Genomic DNA, 14,969 nt, shown 5'->3' with positions numbered 1-14,969 from the left:
ACTCTCCTCCGCCTAGCAGAGCTGGTCTTTACCCTTAACAACTTCTCCTTCGGCTCCTCCCACTTCCTCCAAATCCAAGGTGTAGCTATGGGCGCTCACATGGGCCCCAGCTATGCCTGCCTCTTTGTAGGGTCCGTCGAACAATCACTATTCCAGGCATACACTGGCCCTATCCCCGAACTCTACCTCCGCTACATTGACGACTGTATCGGTGCTACCTCCTGCACCCATGTAGAACTCACTGACTTCATCAACTTCACGACTAATTTCCATCCTGCACTGAAATTCACTTGTACCATCTCCAACATCTCCCTACCATTTCTAGATCTCACCAACTCCATCACAGGAGACAGACTATTGACTGACATCTATTACAAACCTACTGACTCCCATAGCTTTCCAGACTGCACTTCTTCCTACTCTGCTTCCTGTAAAGACTCTCATCCCCAACTCCCAATTCCTCTGTTTACGTCGCATTTGCGCCCAGAATGAGGTTTAACGTACCAAGTCACCAGAGATGTCCTCATACTTTAGGGAACTGTGGTTCCCCTCTTCCATTATAGATGAGGCTCTCACTAGGGTCTTCTTGATATCCTGCTCTTGCTCTCCCTACCCCCATTCGTAACAAGGACAGAGTCCCCCTTGTCTTCACCCTCCATCCCATCAACTGTCGCATACAGCATATAATCCTCCAACATTTTTGCCACCTCCAACTGGATCCAACCATTGGCCACATCTTCCCATCTCCACCCCTTTCTGATTTCCGTGGAGACCGTTCCCTCCACAACTCCCTGGTCAACTTGTCCCTTCCCACCAAAACCACCCCCTCCCCAGATACTTTCCCCTACAACCGCAGGAGATGCAACACCTGTCTCTTTACCTCCCCCCTCAACTCCATCCAAGGACCCCAACAGTCATTTCAGGTGATGCAGAGGTTCACTTGCACCTCCTCCAACCTCATCTACTGTATCCGCTGTTCCAGGTGTCAACTCCTGTATATCGACGAGACCAAACGCAGACTCGGCAATCGTTTCGCTGAACACCTCTGCTCAGTCTGCCTGATCTCCCAGTTGTTCAGCACTTTAACTCCCCCTCCCCTTCCCAATCTGACCATTCTGTCTTGGATCTCCTCCATTGTCAGAGTGAGGTCTAGCGCAAATTGGAGGAACAGCACCTCAAATTTCACTTGGGCAGCTTACACCCCAGCGGTATGAACATTGACTTCTCTAACATCAAATAGCCCTTGCTTTCCCTCTCTCTCCATCCCCTGCCCCATCCCAGTTCTCCCACCAGTCTTACTGTCTCCGACTAAATTCTACGTCTGTCCCGCCCACTTCCCTGACATCAGTCTAAAGAAAGGTCTCGACCCAAAACGTCACCCATCCCTTCTCTCCAGAGATGCTGCCTGACCCGTTGAGGTACTCCAGCATTTGGTTGTCCAAATATTGTTGGCCACTTAAATTATCGAGTCATTGCTGCCTTTAATCATTCAATCTACAAAACCTAAAAGCCTTTTGCAAAAGAGTACTCAGTCAACAACACATTTGTGAATAAGTAATTATCAGTAAAGGTTGATCCCAATGGGTACATAACTTTCCTGGAAGGAAAGGTGTATTTAAATAAAAGTTTCAGTTAACTGCATATTCAAAAAATAACACATTGGCATTATTTCTATTTCAGTTCATTGACATTTCCATTCAGCAATTAATTTAAGATTAATGCCTTTTATTATGACATATATTAAGTTATTCAAAGATGCATCTTTTGATGTATGCTATTATCTTGATATAATAATCAGGCGATATTTAAAATGAGTATCTTAATTGTTGATAAGCAATAGTTTTAGTTTCAGTTAATTTCCAGATATAATCGAGTGGTTCTGAAGTACTTTATCTTTGAGCAGATTTTCGGATAGATCTATGTAATGTTTGATTGCTCCCAGGGAAGTGACGCAGGCACGTAATTGAAGGAAAATTTGCCTGCTGTTCTAATGTGGAGGGTGGCATTAACTCCTGCGAGCGGCTTTATTGTCTTTCTTGCTGACCACGACAACATCTTCAACACTAACATAAAGCAACATCACTACAATGCTACAAGGTGTGGGGGGTTGTTTGGCAGATGGATGGAGTAAGTGACAAGGGCTAGAGGTGAAAAGGAGACAAAGGGATGTGAGATAAGGAAAGGATGGGTGAAATGTAAAGCCAGATGGAGGGATATGGAGGAAGGGAAAGGAGGGAGAGGAAAAAGGGAGGATAAAAGGGAAATGGGAGATGGGAGCTGGGGGGAGAGGGGGTGGGGGGGGGGGGGGGGGAGGGGTAAAGAGTATTACTTAAAATTGAAGAATTCATTGTTCATACCATTGGGTTGTTGGCTACCAAAGCAGAGTATGAGGAGTTGTTCTTCCAGTTTGAGTGTGGTCTCATTCTAACTGTGAAGGAGGCCAAGGACAGAAATATTGGTATGGAAGTGTTAAAAATGGTTAGCATCCTTAGCAGACAGAGTGCAAGTGTTTTAGGCAAAATGGTCACCTGGTCTATGCTCGGTCTTGTCGATGTAGCGAAGCCCACAGCTGGAGCATTGAATACAACAGATGAGGTTCATAGAGGTACATGGACAACCTCTGTCTCACCTGGAATGGTGCTGAGCTCTCTGGATGGAAGTGGGAGAGGGGGTGTAGGGACAAGTGATACATCCCCTGCTGTTTAGTTTAGAGATACAGAGCAGAAACAGGCCCTTCGGCCCACCAAGTCCGCCCCAATCAGTGATCCCCATACATTAATGGTATTCTACATGCTGGAGACCATTTACATTTATACCGACAATTAACCTACAAACCTATACATCTTTGGAGAGTGGGAGGAAGCTGAAGTTTAAGGGGAGAAACTCCATACAGACAAGCCCCCCATAGTCAGGATTGAACCCAGGTCTCTGGCGTTATAAGGCAGTAACTCTACCGCTGCATCACCCTGCCGACCTTGTTGATGGGGAAAGTGCCTGGGGAGGGCGCGGGATGGGTGAAGATGGATGAGCAAACCAAGGATTTGTAGAGATGGTGGTTTCTACTTAAAGAGGATGGGAAGATGTGACTGGTGGTGAGATCACATTAAAGGCAGCGGAAATGGTGGAGAATGATGTCTTGAGTGCAAAGGCTGCTGGGGTAAAAGACGAGGACCAGGCCAACTCTACCCTTGTTCTGTCTGGGGAAAGGGGCGCAAAAGCAGAACTGTGTGAAACAGAGAAAACAGAGGAGACGTGAGTGAAGACTTCATTCACAACAGCAGGAGGAAAACCACGTTCACTTAAGAAAGAGGACTTCCTAGAGTGGAAAGCTTCATACTGAGAGCAGATGCGGCAGATTAAGGGAAATTGAGCGTAAGGCATGGCAGCCTTGCAAGAGGGTGGGAGGAGGTGTAGTGGGAAAATGTGTCTGCAGTAGGCATTAGTAGCTAGACTGTCCTCTGTGATGGGGTCAAAAAGGTCATAAAAGGGGAGAGAGGAGTCAGAGATAGTCCAAGTGAACTTGCGGGCAAGGTCAAACTTCATTTGTGAAGTCAATGAAATCAATAATACGAGATGCCGGTTTTCCAGTTTTCATATGACGTCACTTTGGCAGAGTAGTGGGTAGCTTAAAACCAAATGGTATGAACAATGAATTCTCCAATTTAAAGTAATACCCCATTGCCTCTCCCTCTCCTCCAATCCCCAATTCACCTATATTTCACCAACCACCCTTGCTCACCCTGCTCCTTTCTCCTCCTTTATAATTTAGATTCATCCAGTGCTTTGTTAAATGGGGATTGCAAAGTTGTCAAAACAAGACAATTGAGAAGGGAGGTTTTAAAAAAAATTAATAATGCAGTTCTGGTCCTTTGTTGATTATGGCAGATGCGAGGTTTTGTTTATTGTCTGGGTTTTGATAAAGATCTTGAAGGACTGAAAGATAATTGTAATATAGGGAATGCAGTGAAGGTACACCAGATAAATTTGTAGAATGGTAAATTTGTTATATGAAGGGAGAGAATAGGCAGATAGCACTAACACTCTGAGTTCAAAGGTATGAAAGTTAATCTAATTGAAACCTACATTATTCTTCCTGGTGTTGACAGAGTAGATAAGGATTTGTTGTTTCCCTGCCGGAGGTGTCTAGAACCAGGGTCACTGACTCAAATTAGAAGGTCAGCCATTCAGAAGAGAGATGAGAAGAAACTTCTTCACCCAATCTAGCTAGTCTCTCCTCATATTGAGAAGTGGGAGAAGTGAGTAGCTGCCTTACAGCAGCAGCGACCTGGGTTCGATCCTAACCAAGGGTGCTGTCTGTACGGAGTTTGTACGCTCTCCCCATTGTCTGTGTGGGTTTTCCCAGGGTGCTCAGGTTTCCTTCCACACTCCAAAGAGGTGCAGGTTTGTTGGTTAATTGACTTCAGTAAAATTGTAAATTGTCCCTAGCATGTGTAGGATAGTGTTGGTGTGCGGGGATCGCTGGCTGGCACGGACTCAGTGGGCTGAAGGGCCTGTTTCTGTGCTGTATCGCTAAAACTACAAACTAGAAAATAAAGCTAAACTTCCTTCTCTGGCAACATCCTGGTGAATCTCCAGTGCCAGTGAACCCTCTTCTGTGACGTCACATTCTTTCTAATGTTTTACCTAGAATTGTACAGTGTTTTCCAATTGTGGCCTGATCAATGCCTTATAAAGTTGTATAATAACCTACTTACTCTTATATTCATTGCACTGGCTAATAAAGACACATATCGCGTATGCTATTTTCTCCATCTTATTTACCATCAGGAAAACTTAGACCAGTACACTAAGGTCTTTCGGTCCATCAGTATCCCCACTGCCATGCATTGTATAAATGAAAGTATGTGATCATGAGTGTTCTCTCAAAGATTGATCCAATGGAGACATTAGACTTTAGAATTTAGACTTTAAAATTACAGTGCGGAAACAGGCCCTTTGGCCCATTGATTCCGTGCCAACCACCAATCACCCTGTTCACTAGCACTAACTTACATACTAGAGACATTTAAAATATTAGTGAGGCAAATTAACTTACAAACCTGCTCGTCTTTGGAGTGGGAGGAAACCGGAGTGTCCAGAGAAAACCCACGCAGTCACAGGGAGAACGTACACCCATAGTCAGGATCAAACCCGGGTCTCTGGCACAGTAAGGCAGCAATTCTACTGCAATTGGGTCCATTCTAGGTTACGGATTGTGGACCATAAGGGACAATTGGGGAGAAGTCCTGCACCAACTGGACTGTGGTGGCAAGGAGACATTTTCACATAAGGAAATAGCATTAGGATGCAGGGAAGAGTGAGGGAAGGGTAGGAAGAGAGGAAGAGGGGACTAGGTAATGAGAAATAGGAAGGGAAAGGAAATGGTAGAAAGAAGAGGGAGTGAGCCTCATGTCATCGGTTGGGGTAAGGATTGTGGGGTTAGAGGGAAGGAGAGAGTAAGGAAGAATGTGTGGACATTTTTATCTATTTGTGTGCCTGTGTGGTATGAGATTGTGAGTAGGCACTTGTATGTGCATCCCTGTATGAGCATATATTAAGTCTCCTTAATGTAATGTCCTTACTCCTCCAGTGAGTGTTGCTTCCTTCAACTCACTAGAAGAGTGGCTATAAATTGGATTGTGATGCATATTTAGGGACGAACTGTGATTGAATAGGAACAATCTCCATTCTATGTGATTCAGAATTCTAAAAGCAGATTTGTTTGAGCTTTTTCTTTTAGTAATTCTGTTTACCAGGACCCTGCTCAGTACAGAACTGAAGGGTTGGCTGGTTGCACGAGCGAGCATAATTCATCCACAAGCAAGAATTTCTTCAGAATAACGCGACAGATGCAAATGGAATTTTTGGTAATGTTACACTGACAGAATGTATGAACTTCCAAGAAAACATCCAATGCGAAGTTTTGCACTGCACAAATGGTTTTTGGAAGGTTTTGAATCTTATAAGAAGTCATTTGTTTATTAGCTGATTGAAATATTAACAGATCATTACTCGTGCTGTGCTGACTGATTTTCTTTTGTTCCATTAGTTCCATTAGTCCATTGTTCCATCTATTGTCATTGTCAGCACTTCGGTTTTTGCTTTGCATTGTTTGCAGCACATTGAGCTCCTTGTTGAATTAATTGAAAGCATGCTTTGTATTACACTTTTGTAACCAGTGAAAAACTGGCTTCCCGTTCCCATCAAATTTATAGCTAATCCAAACAGCAACGCAAAGAAAGTGGAAATAAAGGTGAGCTATAGCTGAACTTTTTGATAACTAATTAGGTACCAACACCATATTCAGAATAACTAATGTTCCAATTTTCAACGAATGTAAAAGACCCACAATCATTATCCCTAGAATTATAAGACAATGCCTTGACATCTATAATGAGGGTAAATCCACTGGAATAAATTACACAAGCGCAAGTACTTCAACAGCAAATATCTAAGCAATTCTGGGTTCAGTAAAAACGTATCATGCTAAACAATATTTTCTTTGGAATTCTCCGAGGACCTGATAAAAGCAGTAAGTAATAATAATGTGGTGGAAATCTTTTTATGAATTTCAGAGAGCATTTCAAGAGTTGCCCCAGAAGGTTTGCAGCTAAAGTGAAAACATTTGGATGAAGGAGTAGAGTATTAATTGGATGTCAAATTGGCCCAGAGGGTAATTATCAACAATGCTGGTTCTAGCTGAGCAGGCATGAGCAGGGGTGTAACCCAAGAATCATTTCTATGCTCTCAAGTGCTCACACGAAGGATATTATAAACAAGAATTATTGAGATCAAGGATATTAAAAATAGATGTCTTGTTTTGCAGGCAGTGTCAAGTTGAAAAGGCGAGCTAAAAGCTGAAGGAATGAAGTAACCAGGCCAGGCAATTTTATGTATTGAGAACAAGAAGGTAATATTTCACAACAAAAAGTTTTGTGGTTAAAATTTAATAACATATTTGTGTCAATAACATTGTGATAACAAATAATAATAACACAACATTCTTTATTCTCTATGATGTACTACAATTTTACTTTTTTTCTGTTGGAAATGGATGCATGCATGGGTAGGATAGACGTAAAAAGCTGGAGTAACTCAGCAGGACAGGCAGCATCTCTGGAGAGAAGGAATGGATGATGTTTTGGGTTGAGACCCTTCTTCAGATTGGCTTGGTATAAGGGAAACGAGAGATACAGATGATGATGTACCAAGATAAAGAACAATGAATGAAAAATATACAGAAAAGTAATGATGATAAAGGGTGCATGTTGGGTGAAAACGAGAAGTTAGTGCGAGTTGGGTGGGGGACGCTTATTGGGTAGGAATTGAGTGTTTGTTGTTAGTGGAAAAGATACTGAGGAAGAGCAGAATTTGCACCCTGGCCAAGATTTCAGGTTTGAAGTGTTTTAGCTTATTATTGAAATGTTATCCTAACATACTGAAAATAGAATATTCGTGTACAGTTTGACACAATCTCCAGCAGTCACTTGAGAGCCTGATTAAGGTAGGAATACACTGTGTAAAGGGAAGATAGACACAAAATGCTGGAGTAACTCAGCGGGACAGACAGCATCTTTGGAGAGAAGGAATGGGTGACGTTTTGGGTCGAGGGAAGTGTTGGCTTTATTGCCATTTTTATGTTCTGATGTTGCAAAGTCCAAAGTAAGTTGGTAATAATCAAAATATTGTGAAACTTCCTCGACCGTCAGTGTAGATGAGCAATGGCATGCTTTAAAGATGTTAGATATCAAAAGAGGAAAATAATTAAGATAGAAGACTGCAGAGAAATGTCTGAGAATGAAAGACAAAAATTGGTAAAATATTCAATACTCGTCCATTTATGATTGTGACCTAAAGATTGTACAATGCCAATTATTTTATGTTGGTGGTAACATTACACTGCATGTTGCCTTAATGCTGTTGAAGAAAGTTGTAGGAATGGCAATATTCACAGAACAGTCTTGTTTCAATGCCCCAGATAATGTTTCACTGAAACTCCAGCTATTTGGGCACGGAAAGTACATATCCTGCTGTCTCTGCAAAATCCTCCAAATTTATTCAGTTCAAGTGATCTATTGTTATTGTCCTCTTCTAGGCCAACATCTCCAATATTCATGTCCTAGTTACACACTTGTTGGGCAGGCCATGATGTGAAATCCTGACATCAGACTCCCAAAACAGACACTCTATTCCGAGCTTTGTCACAGGAAGAGATTACCAGTGGAGGCAGGAAAAGATTCAAAGATGCGCTCAAAGCTTTCTTGAAGAGTTTAGCACCCTCACTCTCTCTGGGAGCCTCATAGAAGGCTGGCAAAATACCTCACGAATAACTACAAGTCTGCCACATTGGCTGTCAATTGCCACCTTTGTCAAAAAGTCTGCAGTTGCACTTTGATCTCGTTAGCCATCACAGAAACAACAGAACTAGAGAGGGTGAAGAAGGGTCTCGACCCGAAACGTCACCCATTCCTTCTCTCCCGAGATGCTGCCTGACCTGCTGAGTTACTCCAGCATTTTGTGAATAAATTGATTTGTACCAGCATCTGCAGTTATTTTCTTATAGAACTAGAGAGGAAACAAGCTATCCTTGATACCAAGGAAGTGCATAAGAAGAAGAGAAGATGGTGCTTTGATGGGAGACAAATGTAAGAGCACTCCCCAATGGATGAAAGGACTTGTATGGGTTGGTGAAGAAAGAGACTCATGCTTTGAGCAAGGGGTTGTGAAAATCATCCAAGGCTTTCGAATGCCAAGAATTATTGGCCCGTGTTATGATAATTGCAATGATAAACCCACTGGTATGAATTAAACTAGAACAAATACTTAAAACAATTATCCGAGCCATTCTGGATTTATAAAATACAGATTAGGCTTGCTTCACCAGGCAAAATTGGTAGGTCATAATAATGTGGAATTATGATTTTCACAAAGCATTTCAAGAGGTGCCCCAAAAGGCTTGTGGTTTAAGTAAAAGATTTTGAATGAAGGAAGAGGTTATTAATTGCATGTCAACTTGGTCCAAAGGGTAATTATTAACAATGTATGTTCTAGCTGATAAGGCACAAACAGGGGCGTAACCCAAGGATCAGTTCTATGTTCTCATAAAGGATATTAAAACAAGAGTTACTGAGATCAAGGACATTAAAAATAGATATCTTACTTTGAAAGTGATGTCAAGAAGAATGGGTGAGATGAAAACGGATGGAATGAAGTTCCAAAGCCCAGTAATTGTATATTAAGACAATAAGATAATACATCTATAAAAATAAACGATGATACCATAATTTAGTTATATGCATCTATCAACAAATTGTAGTGACATAATTTTTTTTTCAAAAATGCAGACGCTGGAAAATTAAAACCAGAAAATGCTGGAAACGCTCAATGAGTTAAGCTGCACCTTTATGAAGAGCAACAAAGTTATATTTGAGTTTCAAATCAAGTTCTGACTAAGATTTCGGACCAGCGGGTGTCAGGGGTTATGGGGAGAAGGCAGGAGAATGGGGTTACGAGGGAGAGATAGATCAGCCATGATTGAATGGTGGCGTAGACTTGATGGGCCGAATGGCCTAATTCTGCTCTATTACTTATGACCTTATGACCTATTTATAAATGAGAACAACAACTAAATTAGACAAAATATCTATGGTACAAAATATCAGGTACAATGCCTGATAATTGTTCATGCTTCATTCTGTTTTGGCATTGAAACTTAATTTCATATTGTCCTTATAGTGTTAGTAAGCAAGGTTCACTGAAAACTGGTGTTGAATTGCTCTGGATAAGGCTTTGCTGAAATCCCAGTTATTGGACATGATTGAACATGAATGTATATATGCTGCTATCTCCACAAATACCTGAGTGTCCTCTCCCAGGCTAATATTCCCAATATTGACGTCCTAGTTAACGGAAGATGGACACATAAAGCTGGAGTAACTCAGCAGGTCAGGCAGCATCTCTGGAGAAAAAGAATATATGATGTTTCGGGTCCAGACCCTTCGTCAAACTGTGAGCAGTTTTAAATACTTGGGAGTCCGCATCACAGAGGATCTGACATGGGCAACGCACATTGCCGCAAAGGCAAAGCAGCGCCTTTACCACCTTAGACAGCTGAGGAAATTCAGAGTGTCTCTGAGGATCCTTCATTACTTCTACTCTGGGGTTGTAGAGAGCATCCTGTCTGGCAACATTACAGTCTGGTTTGGGAACAGCTCTGCCCAGGACAGGATGGCCCTGCAGAGAGTAGTGCGTTCGGCAGAACGCACCATGGGAACTACACTCGTCCCCCTGCAGGACCTATACATCAGGAGGTGCAGATCCAGAGGTAGCAAGATTATGAGGGACCCCTGCCACCCCAGTAACGGACTGTTCCAGATGCTACGATCAGGCAAACGCCTCCGCTGTCACGCTGTGAAAACGGAGAGGATGAGACGGAGTTTCTTCCCACAGGCCATCAGGACTGTCAACTTTTATAACTCCAGAGACTAAATTTCTGTCTACACTATAGTAACGTATTAACTTTATTTATATGCTGTAACTGTAATTCTTTTTTGTGCACAATCCGCAGGCATTGCCACTTTCATTTCACTGCACATCGTGTATGTGTATGTGACAAATAAACTTGACTTGGGGAACCTCTGGCCCATGACTGTTCTGAGTGGAGAAGGAGCATTTGACAATAGACAATAGACAATAGACAATAGGTGCAGGAGTAGGCCATTCAGCCCTTCGAGCCAGCACCGCCATTCAATGCGATCATGGCTGATCACTCTCAATCAGTACCCCGTTCCTGCCTTCTCCCCATACCCCCTCACTCCGCTATCCTTAAGAGCTCTATCCAGCTCTCTCTTGAAAGCATCCAACGAACTGGCCTCCACTGCCTTCTGAGGCAGAGAATTCCACACCTTCACCACTCTCTGACTGAAAAAGTTCTTCCTCATCTCCGTTCTAAATGGCCTACCCCTTATTCTTAAACTTAAATTTGAGATGGTATTCAGAATGTTAAAGCTCCTGAGTTGGGAATACACAAAAGATTGGTGCAAGTGTGAATAGAATGAACACCTTGTAAACTGCCAATATACCCCACTCATTGTCCACGAGTTGTCCTATCTGTGCAAAAGAATGTGTTACCCATTTTGACCTTGTTAGCCAATTCAGAACTGGAGTACAAGCAAATTGTCCATTATCTTGAGTGATTGCCAAATCACTCAGCTGGTAGAACCGCTGCCTCACAATGCCAGAGACATGGGTTCGATCCTGACCTTGGCTGCTGTCCGTGTGGAGTTTGCACATTCTCCCTGTGACCATGTGTTTTCTCTGGATGCTCCCGTTTCCTCCCACATCCTAGAGACATGCAGGCCTGTAGGTTAATCGCCCTCTGTAAATTGCCCCGTGTGTAGGGAAAGGGGGTTAACGTAGAACTGCTGCGAACGGGTGATCAATGGTTGGCATGGATTTGGTGGGCTGCAGGGCCTGTTCCCATGCTATATTCTAAAGAAGGAAACCTGCTCTAATGGGAGAGATTGAATTGGTTGGTGAAGAGATATTTTTTGTACAAGGAAACTTTCGAAAATATCCAGGACAACAGTTAGGTGCAAAATACTATTAAAAAAGACTTCCACAATATCAGATAGGATAATATTACTTTAGATGAAATATGATCTGTTAAGTCCATCTGATGTCTAGTTCCAGCTAAAGTTCTCTACCAATGTTTTGACACCTCAAAACAAAATAGACATTTATTCCTGGTTGTTGGTGGAATAGATTTCGGAGATAAAATACAAAATATTATAAATCATTCTGTGTGACCAAATAAGGTGCAATTTCCAGATGAATATCTTTCACAAAATCACTTTTATTTATTGACCATTATAATAGCAAAGGTTTCTTTTGCAAAAATTAACAATGTAATTTACTTTTGGAGATAAAAGCCTAAAACATCTGAAATACCCGTAAGGTTGGACTGCATCTGTGCAGAGAGAAATAGAGTATATGTTTGAATTTGTTGACCTCTTCAGATTAAAGTTCATCGACCTGACACATTTACTGTTTTCCTCTCCACAGTAGCTGCCTGACCTTCTAATATTTCCAGTAGTCTCTGCCTGCCTGCCTGGTCTTCTGTTCTTACCATCTGCAATTTAAAAAAATAATAATTCTGTTTTGATTATTGCTTTGCTATAATATATATTCTTTGGACTTGATCATCACATCCCTTTGACTGGATTTTTGCAATTATGCTTTAACAGTGTTAAGCAATCACTATTTGGGTATTAAACAGTTATGGTAGAAGCCGGTGGTTATTATGAACATAATTCCCCCTCTGTTTAACAGATATATCCATAAAATGCACTCTGCCTTTTTTTTTGTTGCTATCGAGCTTTTCAGTTTTAATTTCCAACATCTACCATATTTTGATGATTTTGATGGTTTGGCTAGGATGTTCTAATTTCAAATCCATTACCCATGTGAGAGATTGTATTTGAATCTGAGGAGTGTGGGCATGAATGCTTCAGGTAGAACCCAGGATTCTGTATCGATGAATGGAAATGTTACACACAATTCAGCATATCCATTATTACAGCCATCAGGCGATGTATCTCCCATATCTTACAACGCTTACATTAATGACTGTCTTTAATGAGCTGTAGTATATTTAATTTAGGACTGTAGCAAGAGATATTAGAAATACTAACACATTGTAACAGGATTGTTGAACCATTAGTTTAATGTACATTGGCATTAGTTCCCTTATAATTCATTTTGAAGTACTTGACCAAGATTTTCCTGAGTGCGGCCTATTCCTGGCACTCATCATCCATGTCCCCATTTCCAGCAAATTACCTTCTCTCGATCCAGAGTGCTGCCATCAATGACTCAGGTAATCCTAGATTTGATCAGCAATTCCTGAGTTACAGCAAGGTCTTATTCAATGTTTAGTTTACATATACAGCACGGAAACAGGCCCTTCAGCCCGCCGAGTCCTCGCTAACCAGCGATCCCTATACTGTAACACTATCCAAAACACAAGGGACATTTTTACAATTTTACTGAAGCCAATTAACCCACAAATCTGTACGTCTTTAGAATGTGGGACGAAACCGGAGCACCCGGAGAAAATCCATGCGGTCATTTTGTGGCACATTATCAAGAGCATTCTGGGAATCTAATAACCCTTTGTACACCCTTTTTATTTCATTCTTAAGGAACTCCTACTTTGCCAAACATGATTTCCCATTCACCAAATCAGGTCTCCTCTTCATTGTTCTATAATTTTCTAAATGTGCTGGCACTTACTGCTTAATAGATTCCAGCATTTTACAATGACCTATTCATTTGGCAAGATCATGACTATAGGATCCAATTCGTTGCAGCCATTTTGTTTTGCAATTTGTGTTGCTGGCAAGTGGGTTCAAGAGACTTGTCAGCCTTCAGTCCCATTAGATAGTTTGTGGCCATTCGTCTAGGGATTGTTTTAAGATGGCCTTTCCCTGTTGCTTCCAGATTCTCTACTATTACAGGGATGGTTTTAGTTCCTTCTCAGTGAAGTCAGATTTTAAATATTTGATCTAAATCATCACCCTTTCCTCATTTCCCATTATCAATTTATCAGTATCATGCTCCAACATGCAAAGTTGACCTTAGCTATTCTCTTTGCTTACCGTCTGCTTTTCTTATATTTCATGCTTTCCCTCATATTCTACTCTTTCCCTTGTTTATTTTAGTCATCCTTTTCTAATTTCTAACATTCTCATGCTCTTCTGCCCTATCACTCATCTTCACAATATTCTATGTCCTTCCTTTCAATTTGATAGCATAATTAATCTATTCAGTTAGTGACTGATGGATTATCTTTCATATTTGTCTTTATTTTTCAGGACATTGTTGCTGTGAATTTCCCTTTAAATGTCCATCACTGATTACCTACTCTTTTAGCTTCTCCAGTCCACTTCAACCAATTCCGGATTCTGCATTTGCCTTTTATTTAAGTTAAAGGCATTAGTTTCAACCTTTCTTCCTCACTCTCAAACTGAGTAGTCAATTCTAGCATATTATAATTACTTGGCTCCAGAAGATCCTTTACTGTGAGACCATTAATCTTGTCTCACTACACCTAGTCGCACCTAAAATACTGTAGGCCATTCTCTGACAGTTTCTGCAATACATTTTTCTTAAGTGACTGCTCTAAATACACTGAATCTGTCCTCAAGCTGATCTTTCCCAGTTTGATTTGTTCAAAGTATACGAAGATTAAAGTTGCCAATAATTATTGCAACACCTTTTTTACCTACAAGCCACTGTCAGTTCTTGATTTGTTTTTTTCCCTACAGCTGTATTAATCCCAGCAATTACTTTGTTCCGTTTCTATCTCTTATCTCCATTGAAACTAATTCTACATCTTAATCATCTGAGCCAAGACCATTTCTCACAATTCTGCTGATTTCATCCTTTATTAACAGAGCTGGCCTATTTCCTTTTCTTTTTTCGACCATCTTTTCAAAATGTCACATCTCAATTTTTAATTTGCAGCCTTGCTTGCCTTGCAATCTTCAGCCATCAGATCAAATTCATTTATGTATAATTTTCCACTTTGTCAGATTAATGAAATACTTCATCTAGAGGTATGGCTAATTCAGTAGAGCAATTCTTCAGCATTCCAGCTATGGTGTCTGGTGCAATTGCCTTTGCAGTGCTCTCAGTCAAAATCCCAAAACAAATCATCTGGCTTCTGTTTATACTGGTGGCCTTAGGTAACAAAAATAAATCATCTACTTAATTTAGTTTAATTTAGAGATACAGCGCAGAAACAGGCCCACCCTCCGCACCGACCAGTGATCCACATACATTAACGCTATCCTACACACACTCGGGACAATTTTACACTTATACCAAGTCAGTTAACCTACAAACCTGTCCGTCTTTAGAGTGTGGGAGGAAACTGAAGATCTCGGAGAAAACCCACGTGGTCACGG

Source organism: Rhinoraja longicauda, chromosome 14 (assembly GCF_053455715.1).
Source record: "Rhinoraja longicauda isolate Sanriku21f chromosome 14, sRhiLon1.1, whole genome shotgun sequence".
NCBI lineage: Eukaryota > Metazoa > Chordata > Chondrichthyes > Rajiformes > Arhynchobatidae > Rhinoraja > Rhinoraja longicauda.
Note: the sequence above shows the minus strand (reverse complement) of the source record.